The 20,926-nt window shown below is 39.5% G+C and overlaps 1 protein-coding gene and 8 non-coding genes across 9 annotated transcripts in view; 6 read left to right on the top strand and 3 right to left on the bottom strand.

Moving 5' to 3' along the window:
* LOC145446089 (acylcarnitine hydrolase-like) overlaps positions 1 to 20,926 on the bottom strand; it is a 282,243-nt gene that overhangs the window by 108,066 nt on the left and 153,251 nt on the right. The gene's annotated exons all lie outside the window — the stretch shown is intronic.
* Trnav-uac (transfer RNA valine (anticodon UAC)) lies at positions 3,691 to 3,763 on the top strand. Its single transcript has one exon. It is a non-coding gene; the product is annotated as a tRNA-Val (tRNA).
* Trnav-cac (transfer RNA valine (anticodon CAC)) lies at positions 8,216 to 8,288 on the top strand. Its single transcript has one exon. It is a non-coding gene; the product is annotated as a tRNA-Val (tRNA).
* Positions 11,309 to 11,381, top strand: Trnav-aac (transfer RNA valine (anticodon AAC)). Its single transcript has one exon. It is a non-coding gene; the product is annotated as a tRNA-Val (tRNA).
* Positions 12,310 to 12,382, top strand: Trnav-uac (transfer RNA valine (anticodon UAC)). The gene has a single exon. It is a non-coding gene; the product is annotated as a tRNA-Val (tRNA).
* On the bottom strand, positions 12,731 to 12,803 carry Trnaf-gaa (transfer RNA phenylalanine (anticodon GAA)). Its single transcript has one exon. It is a non-coding gene; the product is annotated as a tRNA-Phe (tRNA).
* On the bottom strand, positions 12,812 to 12,885 carry Trnai-aau (transfer RNA isoleucine (anticodon AAU)). The gene has a single exon. It is a non-coding gene; the product is annotated as a tRNA-Ile (tRNA).
* Positions 15,577 to 15,649, top strand: Trnav-cac (transfer RNA valine (anticodon CAC)). Its single transcript has one exon. It is a non-coding gene; the product is annotated as a tRNA-Val (tRNA).
* Positions 20,130 to 20,202, top strand: Trnav-uac (transfer RNA valine (anticodon UAC)). The gene has a single exon. It is a non-coding gene; the product is annotated as a tRNA-Val (tRNA).

The following is a 20,926-nucleotide window of genomic DNA, read 5'->3' as shown; positions in this document are numbered from 1 at the left end:
TTAACGTGCATTTGTGAAAGCCGAACATAGTCCTACTTGCTCATTGCTGATTAAATAAGATATTCTCATGCCGACAATTGTATGGCGCTATAAATGGAGTATGAAGTGGGTACACCACGGTGAAATTAAATGGATTTGTGTTATCGTAAATATGCACTTTTAGAACACGGGTCATTATCGCAAGGTATAAAGCAAGTTGAAATCGATCAATCCCATATGTGGAAACAAATGCAAAACTTCAAAGATACCGTTAACGCGACCCGAGATTGACCCAGGGAACTTCATATCTTCAGGCTGACGCTCTCCATACTGAGCTGCCGCGGCGACGGAGGTGACATAAAATATGCAGCATGGTAATTAAAGCAAAAATGAATTTTACACAAATGGTTATCAATTTTGAATGTGTATTTCGAGAAACTAAATTTTATACCCTTTTATATTCTATCATGATGAAGGTTACTAGGGGTTAATGCAAAGATTGGTAACCTATTTAAAGAGAGCTATTTCACCGATAGCAGTGATACAATCAGCACGCACGAAGTCACATTCTTCGCATGTAATCGCATTTTTGCAGATGATTGAGGTTGAACTTATCGCTAATGTATTGAAGAGATGAAATCGCATTTACTATACTTTATTTCTGACATCTTAAAGTATGTGTCCATTTTATATAATAAGGCCATAATCGGCTGTTTCGACATTCTTCTATCTATTCATCACATCGCGTTGTTTCTAGCGTGTATCATTTGACGTTACGTGTCTTGAGCGGATGAAATAATACAAACGCCGATCATACTATCATTATTAGTTTTGTGTCTAAATATTCTAGTGACGATACCATGTTCTTGAGTTTTAGTGGATGTTTCCGAAGGATTTAAAAATTCGTAGTATAACAAACAATGCGTTTGTCTTGAAGGCGGTTATAGTTGGAAACATACTTGACGAATGGAAAACCCTCCTTGCACGAAATTGTATCCACGTTTTTCTACGTTGAATATGAAGTCAGCAGTCAATACAATCCAAACTTCGCGTTAAGATGGGTTCACAATAGAGCAGAGTTGGATCAATTACATTATTTCAGTTTAATTACAATTACAATTACAATTACTTTCATGCATGTTTCAATTACATTACAATTACAATTACTCCATGCTAAAAATATCACATTACAATTACAATTACAATTACAATTACTCCTTGCATGCTTCAATTACATTACAATTACAATTACAATTGCTGCTGTTGAACATGTAATTGAATAATCATAAATTCAACCGTGCTCCTTGACAACCGTAGCGTCGTAATTAACAACAATTCAAGTCTAGTTCAGATTGTGTAGTAATAAATGCGTTTATTTGCGTACATAGTATGCTATGTAATATGTCATTGTGACGTAATATAAGCGTGTTTTGTATGCTCGGTAATTATGGCTCACGTAATTGGAAATGTAAAATGTTATTTACCTAATTTCCTATGGGTTAGGATTAAGGATAGGGTGCAGTATGTCGTTGAAAAAAGTATTATAATATATGCACGTGTTGGATTTGCGTATATAGTATATAATTAAAAAAATAATATTATTTTAATCGAGGGACGTAGGAATTAGGATGAGGAGTAAAAACAAAACCGTGCTTTGTTAGATAAGACGTTATATAATATCCAGTGGTCTGGTTAGTTAGCCAGACGAAGTAACGATGCAGCATCGTGATCTGAATTCGTATTGTAGATTGCCAACTCACGGATAGATGCGCAAGATGTGAGTCACGGATGAATGCACCGACAAACGTACTGCAGAGCCGGCTAAAAGCAGCAAACTTTGTAGTCCTAGAGCTGGCGATCCAAGCGTTCAAATTTGATGCATCTGGTCTTTATCGTAAGCTATTGATGCACTAATTCCGAAAATACAAATTAAAATCTCGTCAGGGCAATGTAACTGCTCCAAAATAGCCGTTTAAGGCCGACTGTTCTGAAAAGTGAGGGCGCCGCAGCAGCATGACCACAACAATGACCAATTACGCCCAGCGATTGTTCAGAACAATGCCGATTCCCAGACTTTCAAGACTATTTTGGGATGGTACCATTGCCTGGAAATATACTTTTATTGCGGAATCAGTGCGACACTAGCTTTCGATTAGGACCATACATATCAAATTTCGACGCTTGGATCGCCAGCTACGGGACTATCAATTCTGCTGCTTTTAGCCGGCTCAGCAGTTCGCTTCTCGGCGTATTCAATCGTAAGTCACGTGTTGCGAATCCATCCGTTGGTTAGTAATCTAATAATTGTATACAATGGCAGCCGAGGTAAAAATAAAAAACTTCGCCCGCAAGGGCGCAGTCAAGGGCTTACGCGAATGGATCCACCTAATTCCTTGTCGACATTTAAAGAGAATGCATTATAAGTCAATTATTTTATGTTGTGCTTGTCAGGTCTCAATAGCATGACAATTACATTGAAAAATGTAATAAATTACATTCAGCTCAATTACAAATTACAATTGATCCAACTCTGCAATAGAGTAACGTTGGGGGCTCACCGCACCGCTTTGCGATCGCGAAAATAAGATCAATGTATGTCTTAGACTTAGATGGTACACGTTACACCACGCATTCACATTGCGTTCTATCACAAATGGATAATGTGACTTGTTGTGAAGCCCAGAAGCCCGTTCTACTCTTTGTACATATACAGTGCAGTAAAGTGTTGAGTTCCGTAGTGTAGTGGTTATCACGTCTGCTTAACACGCAGAAGGTCCTGGGTTCAAGCCGCAGCGGAACTAGTTGTTCAATCTATTTCATTGTTTCCTTTACTGCAATTGTGATGACTTGGAGCATGGCATGCCAATTATCGTCAAGACATATTTGCAATGATTCGGAACGACTGAACGACGCTGATTTTCGAATCAATGGTCTTCTTGAAGCCGATTGTTTTGCGGAATATAGTCCTTATACGTTGTCATTGGTAACTGAAATATTATTTCATGTACCATATTGTATGGTGCTTAGAAACTGACGTGCGAAGTGTGAAGTATGTGAATCTCAGTGAAAATTTGTCAGTCGAAGTATGGATTATTATCGCAATGTAGAATATCTAGCTTCATGTGTAGGGTCACATTAAAAACATGGTGTTTTAGTATGAGCCCACGGAGATTTGCACCCGATGTATTTAACGTATACATACATAGTGGAGTAGTTACGTTACAGCAATTGAAATCCTCATCGGATCAACCGTTAAAGCACGAATATGTAAGAATATTGATACGAAATGGATGTTCTGATGATGATGACCGCCGACCGTAAAAATACTGCATATGTTGTAGCTCCGGTTAGGGATATTTTTGTCCGTTGGTGACCGGTTTCGGAAGCTATTTTTGTCAAAGGAGCGACATTTACACTGTATTATCAATTGTCAATGTCACTCCACTGTGACGTCACCAATAAAGATTCGTGGCGTCATGGCTAAAAATTGATTATTATTTTTAATGCAAGCATATAGGGTCTCATAGGAATCCGAATCTGCGTGCAGAACTGCTAGTAGTCTGTAGTGGACCTTAAGTGGTCATAATTTCTGACTCTAGCTTGCTTAATTGCGAAACACAACGAATTTGACAACGTTCCGTTTGGATTACTCCCAGAATATATGCGAGCTTACGTGCGAAATTATGTCGAGAGAGACATCGCGGCACTAGTAGTTCCGTAGTGTAGTGGTCATCACGTCTGCTTTACACGCAGAAGGTCCTGGGTTCGAGCCCCAGCGGAACTACATTAGTTTTCTACTATGGCAGTAGAGTACATGATTTTAATTAAATATTAGGGACGAATGACACGTACCGATACAAGAGTCACGTCGAACGTTCAAAGATTATTGTAATTTATTCTGAATCTTGTATACCTACACTACACCTACGACTAATGACGGCGAAGCCAAATATAACGGCACGAATCGCATGAGTGGGACTCTGTGTCTGCTCTCTATCATTTATTTATATACTGTAGAATACACGTGTAGGCTATATTGCTTCCCATGAACTAGAAGCCATGAAAAGTGAATTAATAGTTTTATTGGAGATCTTTTCCAGGAAGTTGAAAATAACTGTAAAATTTCACTGATAAAGCTGCCGCGACCCGGTATTGAACTAGGGACCTTCAGATCTTCAGTCTGACGCTCTCCCGACTGAGCTATCGCGGCGACAGATGTGGCCAGTACGGGGCTCGAACCCGCGACATTCGCGTTATTAGCACGACGCTCTAACCAACTGAGCTAACCGGCCGATACACCCTTCTGCTTTGGATACCCAACGAAATCTAATAGAATAAAGTTTCAATCATAAAAACTGTTACACCTGCAATGATAGAATAGGGCAGGGACGGGCAACATACGGCCCACGATCCGGCCCGCGACGGTATTTTGCCCGCGGACAGTTTCCCGTCTTACGTGATAATGGGGCCCGCGGCAACAGTCTGCCGAGATTTCCCACTACTTGCTTGAGCATCAAATTTTACTGACAATTTTAGTATTAACGATAAATCCACATTGTTAATTTATTCTCTAAAAGCATATTCGGTTATAAATAACCAAGAACAACAACACACAACATTATTGTAATATTCCAAGAATACATACTCGTTATCGTTGGTATTGTATCGTTACTACCGTGACGTGCATGTGCACTAGTTGTTTGTTTTTGTCATTATTACGTCATACAGACAAAATAGTTCCTGCATTTCGAATTTGATAGACAGACAGTTATATTGAACAAAATTACAATAAAAATATAATACATGCTGCAGCTATACTATCCTTAGGGATTCCCGCGGATCATCTAGTCAGCTGCATTGATGGAGTACTAATTAAGCATTGTTCAATTCGAGTCTCGCGTCATAAATATATTTAAAAAATGTAAGCAAGCCGAATAGTGGAATGTTGGAACATCAAATGAGTAATTCACCCTATCACTGACGTCAGCTACTGATGAGAGTCAGTCGAAAAGCTTTTAGCGAATAAATTAACAATATGAAGGTATTGTTTCGCGTTATTCTGAAGTTCTGTACCCCAAATGGCTTGTTTAATTAAGGATTGCACCGTGTGGTAATCGATCAGAGAGAAGCAGACATGGCGGCGCCTGTATTACAATGCTGTTCTCAAATTCACATTGTCTTCGTTATTATCGGGGAGAAATGGCTTTGAAGTGACATTGCTGTCGTTAAGATACATTCATTAAATACGATTTCTTCCTTGTATATGTGGATAAATGGGCGAATAACGTATCGATTCAGCAATCCGGCCCGCCAAGTACTTAATTCTCCTATATCCGGCCCGCCGACTGAAGAAGTTGCCCACCCCTGCCCTACATCAATTTCGTTGATGTAAATCATTGATAAAATGATTGTTATTGCAAGCAAAGCTCAGAGCAGAGAGTAAACATAAACCACAACCGGAAAGCTAAATATTTTGGACAAACTTTTCCAACCAAGCGAATAATTTTTTTTGAAAAGGACAGGGTGCATGCTCGTTTAGTGCTGATTTTTTTTCTCGCTGCCAGCACTATGCAGAGAGTCGTCCGAAGTTTAAATGGAACGAATTTCAACCAAAGATGTTATTTTGCCGTGAAAATTGCAATAAATGAGAAAGATCACAGTGCAGAACCTACTAACTATCAAGATTAGTTTGCGAATGCGAACCTCCAAATTTCTGAGGTTCACATACAGAACGCGAACGTGAACACCCCGTTGACACCATCCCTATAGTAACTTTTGACCCCGAAGTTCAATTTTCAGCAAAATTAGGTTAATTCTGTTTGGAATTAGTTCATCTCTGCGTGTACAAGATTTCATGAGATTTCAAACTGCGTTGGCATTAAAATCGCAAGTCCCAGTTTGGAATATCCCATATCAGTATAGCGTTCTTGATAGTGAAATCGGCTAGAACAGAGTCTAAGCCAGTGGTTCCCAACCTTTTTGCCTTCATTCCCCAATTCAGATTTATTCCGGGTTTTCATTCCCCACCAAGACAGTATGCTTTTTCCCGCTACTTATCAGCTACATTGGGTCTATTGTTTAGTGCGTCACCTTATTTTGACTAAACGTGCGAAGCGCGAAAAAAAAAATATATATATCATGTTTGAATCGGTCAATATGATCGGGAATCGCATATATTTTGCTATCAATTTTTATCCTGTCTCTGCTCACGTAATCAGATTTAACGATATATCTGAGTGAGGTGTGTTGAAAAGGTAGGACCCCTTAATAAGAATTAAACATCTTCGGCTGACCCATTGGTATATTGACTTCGTTACATATGCTATTTCGGGACCTCCTGTATCTGCTATGTCTAAAGATATGGAAATCGCTCAAACTAAAAGGCACACACAATTTCAAATTGGTATTACTTTACTGGCAAATAATTTTCCATGCGGGATGGCATTTGTCCTGTGGAGTTCAGATCACCAGTACAGGAACTTTCGGCGCCAGTCATTCAGCCGCCTATGGGCAATTAAACAATTAAACAGATATGTATATTGTATATATATTGAAGTTTTTGGTATTCCGGAGCAGTTAACTGGTAACTGTAATTGCGCATGTGTCTCCGTGAATATGTAGACCAGTGCTCTTCAACCGGGGTTGTCGTACACCCTAGGGTGTACCAGAATTTGCAAAGGGTGTACCACTCGGATGTGGTGTACAGGGGTGTACCAGATCCGAATTACAATGAGCCGATGGCTAGCTATCACAAAGGCAGGTTTATGGGTCAGTATACAGGTTGACGCACAGGTTAATGAGTAATATGGTACGTTACCTCAAGTGTAATACTGTACAGCGCTTGATTGTGATGTCATAAGCAAATATTTCTCCTATTCATTTAGCCGTCGGCAACAGACCAATGGTTCCGTTTGGTGTTGGAAAGTATGCAGTTAACAAACATGTGTCCTGTGTCCAGCTAGTCATTTGTCTTTTAATGATTTTTGAGGAAACCGCCGCGATAGCTCAGACTTCTTGAATCGGTACTTCCTACCCGACGTTAATAAATACCGCAATGCACAAAAATGAAGTGAAGTTGCCAGCCAGGGTCGAAACAGCTTCCATGTTGAAATCGAAATCCTTTCGTTTTAAAATGCCGATTTTATGTCCAATATTTCGCCAGACATTTGCAATTTAGTATTTTGTTATTTGTGATGCAAATTAGCGACAATAGACTGTGTATAGAGGCATACGGTCTGAGGTTACTGACGTCTCTTGCAGCTAATGTGCTACTATCGACTGTGTGTGGCGTGGGGCAGGCCTGATACGCAGTAGGCTGGTGCGCCTGCTATCATCGCTGATCTGAATGACCGCTTCTGCAGCAGTAGCTTTACCTACTCTCTCCCCAATACTGTTACATTTAGGTTGATTATCGTTCATAATGTCTTGCTGTTTTTGGGCTGACACGAAATAAATTCCAATTTGCGTGGCGGGCGGCCTAACTAGCTGCGAATAGACTCTGTGACCAAATACTATTTTATTCAAATCCAAATTTTTGACGGCAATAACTCCGCTTCTCCTGGTTGGAATTGAACCAAATTTGAATAACATCGTATTTATAGACTACCTAATACTTTCATGGGGTGAACAGAATAATTTGAAATTTTTCGTTTTATATTTTTATATTATAAATAGAAACTTTCTTCTCCCGTAGCAATGTGGCTACTGGTTGGAATTGAACCAAATTTGGTGTGTAGGCTTAAGTTAGGTAACCTAACAATTTTATCAAGTAGCCAGTACGATTTGAGAAAAAGTCATTTTTGAAGACCCCTAATGAACAGGGGTGTACGAGTTTTGAGCAAACGTTAAAAGGGTGTACCACGTCGAAAAAGGTTGAAGAGCACTGATGTAGACTGTCCTGTATATAATTTTGAACAAATGCGTCTATTCCCCACCAGAAACCATTGAATTCCCCACCGTTTGGGAACCACTGGTCTAAGCTCAATAGATTTGGGTCTCCTAAGGGCGAAAAATTTTCAACATGAAAATTAGATGCCGAAGATTTCAAAAAAGTGGCCATTTCAAAGCGGTTGCATACTTTTGTTGTAACTGCATTTAGGTTTGACTTCATTTTTTTAATGTCTCGGTTCGATAATATTATTCTGAAGTTTCACCTATTAGTAAATTCAAAAAGGTTAAAAAACGCATCATTAAATATTACGAGATTCGATCAGGTGATAGCACGCCTCGTGTGAGTAGTTCCGTAGTGTAGTGGTTATCACGTCTGCTTCACACGCAGAAGGTCCTGGGTTCGAGCCCCAGCGAAACTACTTTTGCATTTTAATGATATATTACGACAAATGGATATCCGAGCTGCAATCTATACGTATTGCGATTCATCTTTTGTTTTTAAGCTCAAGCCAACATACATATTCAGCGACGACTGATCGTTTTTCCTGCATTCGTACTATATTTCATATCTGACATGAAACATATGCAGCATCGCGCAAATAGTAAGTTTATAGATTGGTTCATAATTTTTAACGTGCATTTGTGAAAGCCGAACATAGTCCTACTTGCTCATTGCTGATTAAATAAGATATTCTCATGCCGACAATTGTATGGCGCTATAAATGGAGTATGAAGTGGGTACACCACGGTGAAATTAAATGGATTTGTGTTATCGTAAATATGCACTTTTAGAACACGGGTCATTATCGCAAGGTATAAAGCAAGTTGAAATCGATCAATCCCATATGTGGAAACAAATGCAAAACTTCAAAGATACCGTTAACGCGACCCGAGATTGACCCAGGGAACTTCATATCTTCAGGCTGACGCTCTCCATACTGAGCTGCCGCGGCGACGGAGGTGACATAAAATATGCAGCATGGTAATTAAAGCAAAAATGAATTTTACACAAATGGTTATCAATTTTGAATGTGTATTTCGAGAAACTAAATTTTATACCCTTTTATATTCTATCATGATGAAGGTTACTAGGGGTTAATGCAAAGATTGGTAACCTATTTAAAGAGAGCTATTTCACCGATAGCAGTGATACAATCAGCACGCACGAAGTCACATTCTTCGCATGTAATCGCATTTTTGCAGATGATTGAGGTTGAACTTATCGCTAATGTATTGAAGAGATGAAATCGCATTTACTATACTTTATTTCTGACATCTTAAAGTATGTGTCCATTTTATATAATAAGGCCATAATCGGCTGTTTCGACATTCTTCTATCTATTCATCACATCGCGTTGTTTCTAGCGTGTATCATTTGACGTTACGTGTCTTGAGCGGATGAAATAATACAAACGCCGATCATACTATCATTATTAGTTTTGTGTCTAAATATTCTAGTGACGATACCATGTTCTTGAGTTTTAGTGGATGTTTCCGAAGGATTTAAAAATTCGTAGTATAACAAACAATGCGTTTGTCTTGAAGGCGGTTATAGTTGGAAACATACTTGACGAATGGAAAACCCTCCTTGCACGAAATTGTATCCACGTTTTTCTACGTTGAATATGAAGTCAGCAGTCAATACAATCCAAACTTCGCGTTAAGATGGGTTCACAATAGAGCAGAGTTGGATCAATTACATTATTTCAGTTTAATTACAATTACAATTACAATTACTTTCATGCATGTTTCAATTACATTACAATTACAATTACTCCATGCTAAAAATATCACATTACAATTACAATTACAATTACAATTACTCCTTGCATGCTTCAATTACATTACAATTACAATTACAATTGCTGCTGTTGAACATGTAATTGAATAATCATAAATTCAACCGTGCTCCTTGACAACCGTAGCGTCGTAATTAACAACAATTCAAGTCTAGTTCAGATTGTGTAGTAATAAATGCGTTTATTTGCGTACATAGTATGCTATGTAATATGTCATTGTGACGTAATATAAGCGTGTTTTGTATGCTCGGTAATTATGGCTCACGTAATTGGAAATGTAAAATGTTATTTACCTAATTTCCTATGGGTTAGGATTAAGGATAGGGTGCAGTATGTCGTTGAAAAAAGTATTATAATATATGCACGTGTTGGATTTGCGTATATAGTATATAATTAAAGAAATAATATTATTTTAGTCGAGGGACGTAGGAATTAGGATGAGGAGTAAAAACGAAACCGTGCTTTGTTAGATAAGACGTTATATAATATCCAGTGGTCTGGTTAGTTAGCCAGACGACGTAACGATGCAGCATCGTGATCTGAATTCGTATTGTAGATTGCCAACTCACGGATAGATGCGCAAGATGTGAGTCACGGATGAATGCACCGACAAACGTACTGCAGAGCCGGCTAGAAGCAGCAAACTTTGTAGTCCTAGAGCTGGCGATCCAAGCGTTCAAATTTGATGCATCTGGTCTTTATCGTAAGCTATTGATGCACTAATTCCGAAAATACAAATTAAAATCTCGTCAGGGCAATGTAACTGCTCCAAAATAGCCGTTTAAGGCCGACTGTTCTGAAAAGTGAGGGCGCCGCAGCAGCATGACCACAACAATGACCAATTACGCCCAGCGATTGTTCAGAACAATGCCGATTCCCAGACTTTCAAGACTATTTTGGGATGGTACCATTGCCTGGAAATATACTTTTATTGCGGAATCAGTGCGACACTAGCTTTTGATTAGGACCATACATATCAAATTTCGACGCTTGGATCGCCAGCTATGGGACTATCAATTCAATTGCTTTTAGCCGGCTCAGCAGTTCGCTTCTCGGCGTATTCAATCGTAAGTCACGTGTTGCGAATCCATCCGTTGGTTAGTAATCTAATAATTGTATACAATGGCAGCCGAGGCCAGCATAGCGGTAAAAATAAAAAACTTCACCCGCAAGGGCGCAGTCAAGGGCTTCCGCGAATGGATCCACCAAATTCCTTGTCGACATTTAAAGAGAATGCATTATAAGTCAATTGTTTTATGTTGTGCTTGTCAGGTCTCAATAGAAATTTAATGTAATTGAAATTGTAATTGAGCAAAATTTTTGTCAAATTACAATTACAATTACACAAAATAAAAATGCTTCAATTACAATTACATTACAATAACATTGAAAAATGCAATTATTTACTTTCAGCTCAATTACAAATTACAATTGATCCAACTCTGCAATAGAGTAACGTTGGGGGCTCACCGCACCGCTTTGCGCTCGCGAAAATAAGATCAATGTATGTCTTAGACTTAGATGGAACACGTTACACCACGCATTCACATTGCGTTCTACCACAAATGGATAATGTGACTTGTTGTGAAACTCAGAAGCCCGTTCTACTCTTTGTAGATATAAAGTGCAGTAAAGTGTTGAGTTCCGTAGTGTAGTGGTTATCACGTCTGCTTAACACGCAGAAGGTCCTGGGTTCGAGCCCCAGCGGAACTAGGTTTTCAATCTATTTCATTGTCTCCTTTACTGCAATTGTGATGACTTGGAGCATGGCATGCCAATTATCGTCAAGACATGTTTGCAGTGATTCAGAACGACTGAGCGACGCTGATTTTCGAATCAATGGTCTTCTTGAAGCCGATTGTTTTGTGGAATATAGTCCTTATTCGTTGTCATTGGTAACTGAAATATCGATTGTTTTATACACCATATTGTATGGTGCTTATAAACTGACGTGCGAAGTGTGAAGTATGTAAATCTCAGTGAAAATTTGTCAGTCGAAGTACGGATTATTATCGCAATGTAGAATATCTAGCTTCATGTGTACGGTCACATTAAAAACATGGTGTTTTAGTATGAGCCCACGGAGATTTGCACCCGATGTATTTAACGTATACATACATAGTGGAGTAGTTACGTTACAGTAATTGAAATCCTCATCGGATCAACCGTTAAAGCACGAATATATAAGAATATTGATACGAAATGGATGTTCTGATGATGATGACCGCCGACCGTAAAAATACTGCATATGTTGTAGCTCCGGTTAGGGATATTTTTGTCTGTTGGTGACCGGTTTCGGAAGCTATTTTTGTCAAAGGAGCGACATTTACACTGTATTATCAATTGTCGATGTCAATCCACTGTGACGTCACCAATAAATATTCGTGGCGTCATGGCTAAAAATTGATTATTATTTTTATTGCAAGCATATAGGGTTTCATAGGAATCCGAATCTGCGTGCAGAACTACTAGTAGTCTGTAGTGGACCTTAAGTGGAAATATATACCAGGTCATAATTTCTGACTCTAGCTTTCTTAATTGCGAAACATAACGAATTTGACAACGTTCCGTTTGGATTACTCCCTGAATATATGCGAGCTTACGTGCGAAATTATGTCGAGAGAGACACCGCGGCACTAGTAGTTCCGTAGTGTAGTGGTCATCACGTCTGCTTTACACGCAGAAGGTCCTGGGTTCGAGCCCCAGCGGAACTACCTTAGTTTTCTACTATGGCAGTAGAGTACATGATTTTAATTAAATATTAGGGACGAATGACACGTACCGATACAAGAGTCACGTCGAACGTTCAAAGATTATTGTAATTTATTCTGAATCTTGTATACCTACACTACACCTACGACTAATGACGGCGAAGCCAAATATAACGGCACGAATCGCATGAGTGGGACTCTGTGTCTGCTCTCTATCATTTATTTATATACTGTAGAATACACGTGTAGGCTATATTGCTTCCCACCCCAGCCATGAAAAGTGAATTAATAGTTTTATTGGAGATCTTTTCCAGGAAGTTGAAAATAACTGTAAAATTTCACTGATAAAGCTGCCGCGACCCGGGATCGAACCAGGGACCTTCAGATCTTCAGTCTGACGCTCTCCCGACTGAGCTATCGCGGCGACAGATTTGGCCAGTACGGGGATCGAACCCGCGACATTCGCGTTATTAGCACGACGCTCTAACCAACTGAGCTAACCGGCCGATACACCCTTCTGCTTTGGATACCCAACCAAATGTAATAGAATAAAGTTTCAATCATAAAAACTGTTACACCTGCAATGATAGAATAGGGCAGGGACGGGCAACATACGGCCCACGATCCGGCCCGCGACGGTATTTTGCCCGCGGACAGTTTCCCGTCTTACGTGATAATGGGGCCCGCGGCAACAGTCTGCCGAGATTCCCCACTACTTGCTTGAGCATCAAATTTTACTGACAATTTTAGTATTAACGATAAATCCACATTGTTAATTTATTCTCTAAAAGCATATTCGGTTATAAATAACCAAGAACAACATCACACAACAGTATTGTAATATTCCAAGAATACATACTCGTTATCGTTGGTATTGTATCGTTACTACCGTGACGTGCATGTGCACTAGTTGTTTGTTTTTGTCATTATTACGTCATACAGACAAAATAGTTCCTGCATTTCGAATTTGATAGACAGACAGTTTTATTGAACAAAATTACAATAAAAATATAATACATGCCGCAGCTATACTATCCCTAGGGATTCCCGCGGATCATCTAGTCAGCTGCATTGATGGAGTACTAATTAAGCATTGTTCAATTCGAGTCTCGCGTCATAAATATATTTAAAAAATGTAAGCAGGCCGAATAGTGGAATGTTGGAACATCAAATGAGTAATTCACCCTATCACTGACGTCAGCTACTGATGAGAGTCAGTCGAAAAGCTTTTAGCGAATAAATTAACAATATGAAGGTATTGTTTCGCGTTATTCTGAAGTTCTGTACCCCAAATGGCTTGTTTAATTAAGGATTGCACCGTGTGGTAATCGATCAGAGAGAAGCAGAAATGGCGGCGCCTGTATTACAATGCTGTTCTCAGATTCACCTTGTCTTCGTTATTATCGGGGAGAAATGGCTTTGAAGTGACATTGCTGTCGTTAAGATACATTCATTAAATACGATTTCTTCCTTGTATATGTGGATAAATGGGCGAATAACGTATCGATTCAGCAATCCGGCCCGCCAAGTACTTAATTCTCCTATATCCGGCCCGCCGACTGAAGAAGTTGCCCACCCCTGCCCTACATCAATTTCGTTGATGTAAATCATTGATAAAATGATTGTTATTGCAAGCAAAGCTCAGAGCAGAGAGTAAACATAAACCACAACCGGAAAGCTAAATATTTTGGACAAACTTTTCCAACCAAGCGAATAATTTTTTTTGAAAAGGACAGGGTGCATGCTCGTTTAGTGCTGATTTTTTTTTCTCGCTGCCAGCACTATGCAGAGAGTCGTCCGAAGTTTAAATGGAACGAATTTCCACCAAAGATGTTATTTTGCCGTGAAAATTGCAATAAATGAGAAAGATCACAGTGCAGAACCTACCAACTAGCAAGATTAGTTTGCGAATGCGAACCTCTAAATTTCTGAGGTTCACATACAGAATGCGAACGTGAACACCCCGTTGACACCATCCCTATAGTAACTATTGACCCCCAAGTTCAATTTTCAGCAAAATTAAGTTAATTCTGTTTGGAATTAGTTCATCTCTGCGTGTACAAAATTTCATGAGATTTCAAACTGCGTTGGCATTAAAATCGCAAGTCCCAGATTGGAATATCCCATATCAGTATAGCGTTCTTGATAGTGAAATTGGCTAGAACGGAGTCTAAGCCAGTGGTTCCCAACCTTTTTGCCTTCATTCCCCAATTCAGATTTATTCCGGGTTTTCATTCCCCACCAAGACAGTATGCTTTTTCCCGCTACTTATCAGCTACATTGGGTCTATTGTTTAGTGCGTCACCTTATTTTGACTAAACGTGCGAAGCGCGAAAAAAAAAATATATATCATGTTTGAATCGGTCAATATGATCGGGAATCGCATATATTTTGCTATCAATTTTTATCCTGTCTCTGCTCACGTAATCAGATTTAACGGTATATCTGAGTGAGGTGTGTTGAAAAGGTAGGACCCCTTAATAAGAATTAAGCATCTTCGGCTGACCCATTGGTATATTGACTTCGTTACATATGCTATTTCGGGACCTCCTGTATCTGCTATGTCTAAAGATATGGAAATCGCCCAAACTAAAAGGCACACACAATTTCAAATTGGTATTACTTTACTGGCAAATAATTTTCCATGCGGGATGGCATTTGTCCTGTGGAGTCCAGATCACCAGTACAGGAACTTTCGGCGCCAGTCATTCAGCCGCCTATGGGCAATTAAACAATTAAACAGATATGTATATTGTATATATATTGAAGTATTTGGTATTCCGGAGCAGTTAACTGGTAACTGTAATTGCGCATGTGTCTCCGTGAATATGTAGACTGTCCTGTATATAATTTTGAACAAATGCGTCTATTCCCCACCAGAAACCATTGAATTCCCCACCAGTGGGGAATTCCCCACCGTTTGGGAACCACTGGTCTAAGCTCAATGGATTCGGGTCTCCCAAGGGCTAAAAATTTTCAACATGAAAATTAGATGCCGAAGAATTCAAAAAAGTGGCCATTTCAAAGCGGTTGCATACTTTTGTTGTAACTGCATTTAGGTTTGATTTCATTTTTTTAATGTCTCGGTTCGATAATATTATTCTGAAGTTTCACCTATTAGTAAACTCAAAAAGGTTAAAAAACGCATCATTAAATATTACGAGATTCGATCAGGTGATAGCACGCCTCGTGTGAGTAGTTCCGTAGTGTAGTGGTTTTCACGTCTGCTTCACACGCAGAAGGTCCTGGGTTCGAGCCCCAGCGAAACTACTGTTGCATTTTAATGATATATTACGACAAATGGATATCCGAGCTGCAATCTATACGTATTGCGATTCTGTTTTCAAGCTCAAGCCAACATACATATTCAGCGACGACTGATCGTTTTTACCGGCATTTGTACTATATTTCATATCTGACATGAAACATATGCTGTATCGCGCAAATAGTAAGTTTATAGATTGGTTCATAATTTTTAACATGCATTTGTGAAAGCCGAACATAGTCCTTCTTGCTCATTGCTGATTAAATAAGATATTCTCATGCCGACAATTGTATGGCGCTATAAATGGAGAATGAAGTGGGTTCACCACGGTGAAATTAGATGGATTTGTGTTATTGTAAATATGCACTTTTAGAACACGGGTCATTATCACAATGTATAAAGCAAGTTGAAATCGATCAATCCCATATGTGGAAACAAATGCAAAACTTCAAAGATACCGTTGCCGCGACCCGAGATTGACCCAGGGAACTTCATATCTTCGGGTTGACGCACTCCCTACTGAGCTGCCGCGGCGACGGAGCTGACGTAAAATATGCAGCATGGAAATTAAAGCAAAAATGAATTTTACACAAATGGTTATCAATTTTGAATGTGTATTTCGAGAAACTAAATTTTATACCCTTTTATATTCTATCATGATGAAAGTTACTAGGGGTTAATGCAAAGATTGGTAACCTATTTAAACAGAGAGCTATTTCACCGATAGCAGTGATACAATCAGCACGCACGAAGTCACATTCTTCGCATGTAATCGCATTTTTGCAGATGATTGAGGTTGAACTTATCGCTAATGTATTGAAGAGATGAAGTCGCATTTATTATACTTTATTTCTAACATCTAAAAGTATGTGTCCATTTTATATTATAAGGCCGTAATCGGCTGTTTCGACATTCTTCTATCTATTCATCACATCGCGTTATTTCTAGCGTGTATCATTTGACGTTACGTGTCTTGAGCGGATGAAATAATACAAACGTCAATCATACTATCATTATTAGTTCTGTGTCTAAATATTCTAGTGACGACACCATGTTTTTGAGTTTTAGTGGATGTCTACGAAGGATTTTTAAAATTCGTAGTATAACAAACAATGCGTTTGTCTTGAAGGCGGTTATAGTTGGAAACATACTTGACGAATGGAAAACCCTCCTTGCTCGAAATTGTATCCACGTTTTTCTACGTTGAATATGAAGTCAGCAGTCAATACAATCCAAACTTCGCGTTAAGATTGTTTCACAATAGAGTGACGTTGGGGGCTCACCGCACCGCTTTGCGCTCGCGAAAATAAGATCAATGTATGTCTTAGACTTAGATGGTACACGTTACACCACGCATTCACATTGGGTTCTACCACAAATGGATAATGTGACTTGTTGTGAAGCCCAGAAGCCCGTTCTACTCTTTGTAGATATACAGTACAGTAAAGGGTGGAGTTCCGTAGTGTAGTGGTTATCACTAGGGATGGTGTGAACCTCTGAAAGGTTCAGGTTCGTGTGAACGCGAACCTTTTTTAAAGGTTCTGTGTGAACACGAACGTGAACCTCGTGACGTCACGTCATATTGCTAATTCCAACCCCTTCTTTTAATGAAGTGATAGCCTATGCCCTATATTAATGTACACGATACCTAGCGAAGATTCGGCCCACATAATGCCACAATGATGAAGTACATATCGGCGTTTTAAACGTCGCTAAATGTATCAACTGCGGTAATCAAAGGATATAACAATTGCATAAAATCAGTATCTTCCGTCGCTTTGCCAACAATTTCGACGAGGACTTACCAAGGAATATAAGCTTACGCCTTAACGGTCCTAGCCAGACCGGACAATGTGTTCGGAGTCCGAGTATTGATTCATTGATATTGAGCAGAGTGTACAACTGGTTTCTATACTCGCTACCGATACCACAAACAACAAGTTATGCAGCAGTAGCAAGCACCTTAATCGCACGAATTTGGTTTTAATGATACAGTAAAGATATGAAGTCAAGATTGACCCAGTACGACCGTTCGATTTTTTACATTAGAAGACGATATCAATGTCATTGATTGGTTGAATAAACATCATTCGCTGACTACGTATATCGATTGCGGGTCAAGCTCACAGCAGAGAGTCACTAAATATTCACAAACGGAAAGCTGGATGTTCCGAGAAAATTTTTGCAGCAAAGCAAGTAAAACTTTTAAGGTTGTCAAGGTGAATGGTACATGCTCGTTTAGTGTTGATATTCTATGCTGCCAGCACCATGCATGGAGTGGCCCGCAGTTGAAATGCAATAAATTTGAGCCAAAGATCTTATAATGGAGTGAAAATTACAATTTACCAAAAGGTTCACAGTGCAGAACCTACCAAGGTTCTGTTGTGAACGCGAACCTCTAAATTTCCGAGGTTCACACACAGAACGCGAACGTGAACCTCGCGTTCACACCATCCCTAGTTATCACGTCTGCTTAACACGCAGAAGGTCCTGTGTTCAAGTCCCAGCGGAACTAGTTTTTCAATCTATTTCATTGTTTCCATTACTGCAATTGTGATGACTTGGAGCATGGCATGCCAATTTTCGTCAAGACATATTTTCAATGATTCAGAACGACTGAACGACGCTGATTTTCGAGTCGATGGTCTTCTTGAAGCCGATTGTTCTGCGGAATATAGTCTTTATACGTTGTCATTGGTAACTGAAATATTGTTTCATACACCATATTGTATGGTGCTTATAAACTGACGTGCGAAGTGTGAAGTATGTGAATCTCAGTGAAAATTTGTCAGTCGAAGTATGGATTATTATCGCAATGTAGAATATCTAGCTTCATGTGTAGGGTCACATTAAAACATGGTGTTTTAGTATGAGCCCACGGAGATTTGCACCCGATGTACTCAACGTATACATACATAGTGGAGTAGTTACGTGACAGCAATTGAAATCCTCATCGGATCAACCGTTAAAGCACGAAAATATAAGAATATTGATACGAAATGGATGTTCTGACGATGATGACCGCCGACCGTAAAAATACTGCATATGTTGTAGCTCGGGTTAGGGATATTTCTGTCCGTAGGTGACCGGTTTTGGAAGCTATTTTTGTCAAATACACTGTATTATCAATTGTCAATGTCAATCCACTGTGACGTCACCAATAAAGATTCGTGGCGTCATGGCTAAGAGAGAGAGAGAGAGTCTTTATTTTTCATCAAACCAAAATACATAACACACGGCAGTGGTGGTGGTACAGAAAATATGCATGCACAGTATTCGGTATTAGATAGGAATGATCGATAAGACCGTGAGGGTCATGTAGTCTGATCACACCAGCATCAAACAGGTACACTTGACTCTAAACAGTGTGGCTGTAAAAAAAGTTACAGTAGTTAAAAAATAAAATAGAAGAAAAATGAAACGATGGTAGCAAATGATCAATGAAGCAATGTCTGGGCGAGGTAGGGCAACAGTGTTAGTGTAACGATAAGAGGTGATCAAGTAGGGCTTTTTTGAATCTATTATAGGGCAATTCACGGATATGTGGTGGCAATGCATTCCAGATGATAGGTCCCGAGTAGTCGATGGACCTCTTAGTTAAGTTGCTATTGGGTGTGGGTAAGAAGATATTTCCTTTAGACGAGGATCTCGTGTAATGGGAGTGGACATTTTTAGCAGGCATGAAAAAGTCATCAAACACAGGAGGCAAACTATTGGAAAAATATTTGTGAATGACTTTTGATACTTCGAAGCGATATAGGTCGTCAACTTGCAAAATTCGGTGCTTACGGTAGTAAGGCGATAGTTTGGTACGTAAAGGTACAGATGAGATCAGCCGTATCGCACGGTTTTGCAGGGTTCGAATTCTGCACAGAAATGTTTTGCATGCACTTCCCCATACTACGATTCCATATTGCAGGTGAGAGTGGAAAAGAGAAAAATATATGGTTCGTAGTATTGATCTGGAAACCAAAGATTGCAGACGGGTCATTATTCCCACACACCGAGCTAGTTTTGATATTGTGCATTCAATATGCTGCTTCCAAGACATTTTAGCATCAATAGTGACACCGAGATATTTTGCTGAGTCACATATGGAGATTTGTTTATGATTGATGTTCACAGTGAAACTATGATTGGCATTATTTAAAAGGAGCATCTCGGTCTTATCTGCATTCAAGCTTAGTTTGTTTGCTTGCAGCCATCTCGACACTTTTGGGAGTTCCCTATTCACGGATGCATGCAAATCATTGCTAAAAATTGATTATTATTTTTAATGCCAGCATATAGGGTCTCATATGAATCCGAATCTGCGTGCAGAACTGCTCGTAGTCTGTAGTGGCCCTTAAGTGGAAATATATACCAGGTCATAATTTCTGACTCTAGCTTGCTTAGTTGCGAAACATAACGAATTTGCCAACGTTCCGTTTCGATTACTCCCTGAATATATGCGAGCTTACGTGCGAAATTATGTCGAGAGAGAGTAGTTCCGTAGTGTAGTGGTCATCACGTCTGCTTTACACGCAGAAAGTCCTGGGTTCGAGCCCCAGCGGAACTAGTTTTTCAATCTATTTTTCTACTCTGGCAGTAAGAGTACATGATTTTAATTGAATATTAGGGACGAATGACATGTACCGATACAAGATTCACGTCGAACGTTCAAAGATAAATGTAATTTATTCTGAATCTTGTATACCTACACTACACATACGACTAATGACGGCGAAGCCAAATATAACGGCACGAATCGCATGAGTGGGACAGTCCAGGATCTGTGTCTGCTCTCTATCATATATTTATATACTGTAGAATACACGTGCAGTCTATATTGCTTCCCATGAACTAGAAGCCATGAAAAGTGAATTAATAGTTTCATTGGAGATCTTGTCCATGAAGTTGAAAATATCTGTAAAATTTCACTGATAAAACTGCCGCGACCCGGGACCTTCAGATCTTCAGTCTGACGCTCTCCCGACTGAGCTATCGCGGCGACAGATGTGGCCAGTACGGGGCCCGAACCCGCGACATTCGCGACGCTCTAACCAACTGAGCTAACCGGCCGATACACCCTTCGGTTATGGATACCCAACCAAATCTAATAGAATAAAGTTTCAATCATAAAAACTGTTACACCTGCAATGATAGAACAGGGCAGGGACGGGCAACATACGGCCCACGGGCCGAATCCAGCCCGCGACGGTATTTTGCCCGCGAACCATTTCCCGTCTTACGTGATGATCAGACATGGGGTGATTACTTCATGAATGTAATCGATTACGATT

This window comes from Botryllus schlosseri, chromosome 9 (assembly GCF_051294905.1).
Source record: "Botryllus schlosseri isolate E-star chromosome 9, Bs_hap1, whole genome shotgun sequence".
NCBI lineage: Eukaryota > Metazoa > Chordata > Ascidiacea > Stolidobranchia > Styelidae > Botryllus > Botryllus schlosseri.
This window is presented reverse-complemented; position numbering and strand designations above follow the sequence as displayed.